Source organism: Chaetodon auriga, chromosome 10 (genome assembly GCF_051107435.1).
Source record: "Chaetodon auriga isolate fChaAug3 chromosome 10, fChaAug3.hap1, whole genome shotgun sequence".
Lineage (NCBI taxonomy): Eukaryota > Metazoa > Chordata > Actinopteri > Chaetodontiformes > Chaetodontidae > Chaetodon > Chaetodon auriga.
In genome coordinates, this window is record NC_135083.1 from 8,912,987 (window position 1) to 8,920,860 (window position 7,874).

Here is a 7,874-nt window from a genome sequence, read left to right on the forward strand (position 1 = left end):
AGTAACTCCTTTTGGCACACCTGATTCAGCAACTTTCAGTGTCTCTCACTGTCCTGTTGAAGCAGTGCCACTGGTTACCAGTTGAATTCATCCCATCTGAAGCTGAATGCGCACTTTTTGTTGAATCTGTGTATGAAAGATGTACATTTATCCCTAGTTGAGATCTAAACACTAGTTCTAGATTTCCTGGCCTATAATTTAAGACTTTACTAGTGGTCTTCTGTTGTGTTCTTAGAATTATTTATGATATTTCCTCTCTTTCATGTATTTTATGTAGTGGTGGACAAAACTTTGAACACCATAATGCAGTCCAAATGCAATCATTTAAGAAATTACCATGAAGTTGCACATATACTGCACTGACTGTACTCGTAAGTATTTGACTAATTCTTGACACTCATAGCCAATAGATCTACCTATCCATGTACTCTGGCCATATAAGATAATGCAAATCAAACATTACAACATTAGACATGTCTGCTCTGTGTTTTAGAAGATGGATGGCATTAGTAAATGAATAATTTGTGTACAGTATGTAGTGATTTTGAGTTGTTTCATATTAAGCTATAAATCAGTCTAAATAACCAGACAAGGCAGACTTGTATCAACTGCCAGCCAATCATTCTTGCATTGCATCTTTTGGATGCATGCAGAGTTTGTCTGTCTGGATCTTCAGCAGTTGGTCGAGAACATGCAGTGCATGACTTTTCACCCCTAGGTGTCACTGACAGCTACCTGTAAATTATTCTCACCCAGGTTTGGATGACAGCAGTGAGTAGGGGACAAGTTCATTACATGATAGGTCAATAAAAGGGAAATATCATCAACCCTTCAACCAATGCCAGATTTACCAAAAGAACAGGGGTTGAAAAGACTTACTGAAAATGAGATACACAGACACATGTTTGAAAGTGTAATGCTGTGTAAAACCATGACCTAAACTCTGAGAACGCAAAACCTATTTTTCCCTCGTTTGTGGGTGAGATCACTTTCTGGCATAAAAATTGGCCCTGAGATAAAACATGAATTGTTAACAGAATGTTAATTATACGGTCCTCATTCAATTGGCTGCATTATTTCTGATCCATCCGCTCATCCTCTTTGAAGTTATTACAGCAATTCTCCTTCTGGTTTGTGACTGTAGTTCTCTGCACACAGAGGGATGCACAGCTTGATTAGCAGATACACTCTGGTACTGAAGTGTTTTACATAATGCTGCCTTGTGCCAAAGGTGACATATTGTTTGAGTCAGAGTGCATTCGTGATGAAAGCCCATCACTGACTGGTGCACTGCTCCAATAGGTTGGCTTTAATGACAACCATAAAGTTGCAACTGCAGCAATCTACACATATGCTGTATATGCGCACTTCAAAGGTACAGTGGTGAAAAGTGATGGCTAGTCCAACTTGGTTTGACGGTTTCATGTTATTTTGGGTTGAAATAACATGACATATATTTCTTTAGTACAATGACGGCAGCTGAGAATGAAACCTGAGAAGACCGTGCGACTTTCATTTGTTTGTTGGCTTAAGTTCTACATTTAGTTTCGTCCTTCTGCCCTATTCATGATCAGTGAATGTACAAGCGATGTCAGGAGTGAATGATGTCATGTCTGAGAACATGGAAACAATACCTGAATGCCATGCTCTGTGTCTGCAGCACTTCACATTGAGGCTCATGCCTAGACAACACAAAGTGCAGCACCATGCAGGCTGAAAGTAGTCAAAAGGAAAAGTGCTTGTAATGTAGAGTTGTTTCTGGGCCATGGGTAGATTGTTATGTAATTTCCTCAGTTCAATCTGTCAGAATTAGAGCTCAGCAACCTTTGACTATATCCTGTGATATACTTTAAATTAAATTATGGCTATGTTTTGAGTTAAACCTTTAAAAGTTACTGATTTCAGTACATTTAATAAACTATTATTTTTTAAAGGCTGACCTTTCAGACTCCAATGTGAGGAATCCGTATAATGGCCAGCCACTTTTATACTGGGCAGTGGTGCAGCATTATATACCACACCTGAAGTCATCAAAGCATTTCACCCCTGCTATTAGACTAAAAGCATGAAGCAACACCCATACATTGCACATAAAACATTCCCTGTGTCACAAATGGCTGCAGCTGCTTTGCAATTCTGTCTAGTGTCTCCTCATCTGGCATGCATCAGCAGTCACATCCTTCCTGGTGTGAAGTCGGGAAATTTTCTTGCCCACCATGCTTGGCTTGGTCCAAACAAGTGGGTGCAGAGGGCCATAACACTTACTTAAATGCTTACTCAATGGCAATATTCACAACTGGTGGCTCAGCTTTCACCAGAAATGTAATAGGCTTTGGAAGGGTCACTGCTTCAAATAGTTTGGGAAGAACACAGCTTAAAAGTCCCCAAGGCGTGAGGCAGAGTTAAAACTGCTGTAGGTAGGCATTATAAAAGGTGTTACGATCCAGTGAAATCAGCCTTTGCCTCGGGGAGCTATCTTGTGCGTTCCAGTAATGTAAAAAAGGACGAGGAGGTGGGACTAGCTCAAAAGTGTGATAAGACTACTGATGTCCAGAGGGTCTTGACTCTGCAGCTTTCTCAGCAATCTAGTGAACTTCTTGATTTACTGACCATAATGAAGGGAAAAATAATTTCCTTAAATAGCAAATGTTCCCTTGAGAAGTAGTCATATACCTTTTCACTTTCAGACTAACTTGGTCTGCATTAAGTGAAACACAGGGGCAGGCCTACACAGCTGAGTGGGTTAGTATTTGCAGCTCTATGCTTTCATGATCATGGACAGTAAAGGTGTAATCTTTCCAAAATGCTTCCATGTGCCTGACATTTTACTCGCTGCTACAGAAATCCATTTCTCATTTGAATTCACATCAAGGAAAAGTCTGTTATTAGTCTGTTTTAGAACATGACCATGGTGTTGACATCGCAACACATTTCAATGTGTTAAATATTCAGTGCAAAAGTGACGCGGGAATACACATTTTGGTATTTCAAAGCGAAGTCAAAAGCTATTACAAAGTGGAGCTGCAACCCCACAGCAGACAAGCCATTTAACTGCACCCTGGAAAGTCTTTACAAGACACAGGTGGGCAGTCACTTTCACCACATTACACTTGGGTCTTAATTTCCCATGCTGTAGCCCCCCACAGAGCAATAGTGCCTGGTTTTTGCTGGTTTACTTTAAAGACTTCCTCTCTTTATCTTATAGACCTGCAGCCTTGTGTTGATAGAAAACATATTTGACCACGTACTGGTAAAAAGATTTTTTTTTTGAGATTCTATAACATTTATTGGTCATTAGCCACATGTTACTGCCAAAACACTATTATTAGATTAATAAAAAAAATCATCTGGCTGCTGGGATTCTTGCATAATTCTTATATAATACTGTAATGAATGATGTGTAAGGATGAGTCCACATTCAAGTCTTTGTGAAATGACTCATGAAATGAACAGATAGTGGACTGAGGGTTACAGTATATCAATTTAGACCACCCCCGCCCCATCTCTCTGACCTAACAAGGCTTACAACAAACACCACAAGGCTGTATCCACCTGTTTAAACAAAAGCAGAAGATCGGGACAATGTATCACACAATGGACAGATAACATGAAGGCCTGCTGCATTAGGGGGGCTGAGCAGACAATGATGTCACCATCACTGGCATCAGTTTTAATGAAAACCCTGAAGAATATTAAAGCTATGCGATCGTCAAAAGAACTGAGGCAAGAATGACTTCACTCGGCTCTGAGAACAAATAATAAACACGGCGTATTAAACCTTAAACATTAATTCAATAGTGTGAAATAGAGAAAGTGCCCATTAGATACATTATTATGAGACCGGGTTGCAGTCAGTGGGCTTGGGCAATTAGTAGGGGCATAAGTCACCATTCAAACATGCATGAATGAGAAATTACAACAGTGTGGAGTGCAATTACGTCTCCCAAATCAGTGCGTGTCAGATGACATTATCTCGCAGGCTGAGAGCCATTACTGAACTGAGGGTTTCTGGCCCCAGAAGAGTGCTGAGAGGTCAACTACTGTGGGGGGAACAGGCCATTTGGTCCCTGCCTATGACATGAGGACATCTCTCTGGAGACAGAGGGCCTCAAATGTTCTAAACCGACAAGGCATTAAGCCTTTAGGGGTTCATTTCTGCTTGACCACTGATTTTTATTGCGGCGCTGATTTATTTTTCTGTTAAGACTGTTGAAAGTGTACAACCCAGAACAAAAAGCAGCGTGTATGGCTGTTGAAATGGCACAAGGGATAATTTACATCTGAAGTGGTAATTGGCAAAACAGCACAGTGTATTACGACAGACATGTTACTGCAGGTGGCCATGGATCATGTGTGTTATGCAATCTTTGTCATTTGTACAACATCTGTGGAAGAAAGGCTCGTGTAAAATTTCCTTTGATGGCCTTTTAACTTGCCACCATTCTGAGGGTCAGCGGCTTATTGGGTATTGCTCGGTTGTGTTTTCGGTTCCATGGCAGCACAGGGCTGCACAGAAGAGTGACAACTGCCTCGGATGACCCAAGACCACTTAGCTCATGTGTCAATGTTATTAACCACCATAAGCTCGGGTAAGTTTCTTGACTTGATCTTGCATTCAGTGCGCCTGTGTCATGCACGTGCCGCCTCCAGCAGGGGTATAACACAGCTTGACTAACACGCACAGGTCAAACTGAGATAACATTTAACACAGAACCAGGAAAATCAATAGGATTTAGACAGTTGTTACGTATTGCATGAATGTGCAGTTCTTTTCTAGTCAATCCAAGTCACAATATTATCATATTCAGAGTGGAGAGAAACTTTAAAGCTGAATTGTGAATTAGATGAGTAATAAATATTTCATTCAATCAGGAAAGACATTTAAGAGCACCTGGGGGGCCTTCACAGAATGTGACTGGTGCAGCTGCATTTCATTATAATGAAGAGAGAAAACTAATAATGGGCCCACTGACTCATCTCTGTCATTGATTAGTCAAGGGAGACCCCTGAAACAAAGTGGCCAATGGCCCTTGTGCCTCCTGTGTCTGTCTGATCAGTCTATTCATCTACTCAGGCTGCTTTTGTCCATTTTCACTATCACTAGTGACACAGTGACACTGAAGATCAACTAGGAGAGAACTGGACATCCATCGAAAATATAGAATTCACCATAGTTTGTTTAGGACAGTCTCTTGTACCATGCAATATATCAAATCTGAACCATTGCAGCTGTAATGCAATTAACCCTCCCAAAAGGCTCCAGTGATAAAGATCAGAGACATCATGTGATGTCTAATGATGCCTGCATGTGCTTGATTTATCAGTGTGGCTTGTTGGCATCTAGAGGAGTAAACACAGCAGCATATCTGTAAATAATTTGGCACCTAAACTGTGGAGCTGTAGATATACTGAAGTTAAACTGTGAACACGCTTAAATACAAACTACAAACTTTGTTCTTTAAAGGTTATATGACCAGAGAGGATCCTTATCCCTCTTTTACACAACGTCCTAATTAACTTTGGGATCATCACTATCTCTTTTTTCTAGGTACTAACGACACATATTTTCCACTGAAGTCATTTCTCGTATTTTGGATGATTGAAATGCAGAAAAGAGAACAGAAACCATTTGGATGAAGCTGGAAATAATTCTATGAAAGTTTGTCCCGCCCTCCCTAAAAGAAAAAAGAAAAAAAAAAAAAAAAAAGGAACGAGGGCGCTTCCAGCCTCCAAAGTCGGAGTGAGGGTATAAACTTTACGCACGAGTTTCGTTTAGGAGCACATCAGCACTGCAAGGCGCAAGGTAGGCAACGAGATTTTTATGGATAAAAACAATCTCTGTAAGTGCACGATCCGGCACATTGAGCATTTTGATTTCCACTTGACGGGTCCCTCTGGACAGCATGAGAGCACAAGGACAAATATTTAGATTTAGATCAATACTGTCATATTTTGAACCTTGTGTGATGCTTATTCGCGAGAGAATTCATCGTAGCCTAATTGTGCTATTCATGGCTTTAACGTAGTCATAAACGAATTAGATGTTTTAATTGTCCTAGGCTATATGCTTTATTTGACGACTGTAAAGTTCAAACAGAAAAAAATATGTGGTTTGAGCACAAGTGCTGCTGAGGTCCTCAGTTTGACGGCGAAGTGCCCACTTTCAAATAATACTTCACCAATAAGCGAGCATTGCAACTGAAGTGCCTGTCACTGACGTATTTCGGAATTGAGGGACAGCTTGTTCGCTCCCGGGTTGAGGAATTAAGACATGTGGGGAAAAGGTGTTTGCACGTGCGTTATGTGCACACGCGCGCGCGGGGGGGTCACAGTGCGCAAAAGGATAAAGGTCAGTTTTTGGCTACTGGGATGGCAAAGCACACAGCTGCTGTTTGAAATGCTTTGCAGGACAATCCCCGGGCTGATAGTTGAACAAACAACCCAACAGAATATTTTCATTCACTGAAAACAGCTCCATCAAGGTCTTTAAAGGTACAGCCAGATGGATCTCATGCTCAGTCCGTCAGATTTCCTGATCGGCAAGTGGAATTTTTCTGGGTCAAAATTCCCCTTTCACTTTTTTTTTTTTTTCTTTTTCTTTTGAAAGGTACAGACAAAAACACGGAGTTTGGGTTTTGGTGCTTTTGGACCTGAGTTCGACACACCATAGCAATGGGCAACGTGCCTGCAAAAGACTGCAAGATCTGTTAAAATGATTTTGAACCAGCACACAAAGACATCATTGATTCTGTAAATGGAGCTGCAGTGCACTTTGTGTTTGCCTGTGGTTTTGCCTGTTTTATGAAGGAAGACAGAGCTACAGATATTATGGCTTATTTTGATGACCTCTAGATCATTTTAAAGGCCTCTGGGTTTTATTTTTGATTCATCTTAAATAGATTTTCTGCATGTTTTGTGCTGCGCAGGCTGGAATTAGATTTGCCAATATCAGCACGCGGGCACTCAGGCTGCTGCACTTGAAATAACCACCACCATGTAAAGAGATCAAGATGTATAGGTCATACCTAAGAAGCTTTAGATACTGTATGTTGCAGCTCCATACTTTCAAGAACACAAGTATAGTTGAAGAAAAAGTAATCATCATCTGTTCTTTGCTCTCTGTAACTGCTCCTCTTTTGGTGGGAATCTACTCCAAGGACATGCTGTTTGGGAAAAACGTGATAACAAAATAGGCTGTGAAAGAGCACCACTGAAATTGGTTAGAAACATTCCAGCAGGAAATGTCTAAAGAAAAGTTTGTCATGCAGAACGATTTTGAGTTAATCTCCAATTGTGGACCAGACATTTCAGCATGAAATGTCACATAAGTCTCTTGCGATTGGCACAAATGCAAGCAGGGAGGAAAAACAGGAAAAGTAAAATAGAAAACACCTGGTTTTCAATATGCTCTCATTTGAAGTCACATCACTTACTCAGAGGATCAAGCCTGTCACATTCTGTCTTTGTGCTGCCACTCTGTATCTGTAGAGTATGGCACACAAAGAAAAGCTCCAGAAATCTCATCAAATCCATTAATTTCTATTACCATATGCTTTACAGTAAGTCGTATCTTCTTATAATAGTACTTCTTCTGGTTTACACAGTATTAGTTTGCTGAAACAGTTCATGCTCCACCAGTTATTATAGACAGAAATTAATAATGGACTTAAATGACTTTACAGTATTTGCACAACATCCCCACCACATTCCAGGGAAATGTGGCAAACTATAACGTTGTCATAGATGGGAGTTTTTGTTATTTCAGCGTTGTTTTTTCAGCAACTGACGATTTTTGTACGTTTTTCCTTCAGTCAACCTTTGGCCAATTTTTCAAGCACAATCAAACATAAACCACAGCTTTCATCTCCAGTGGT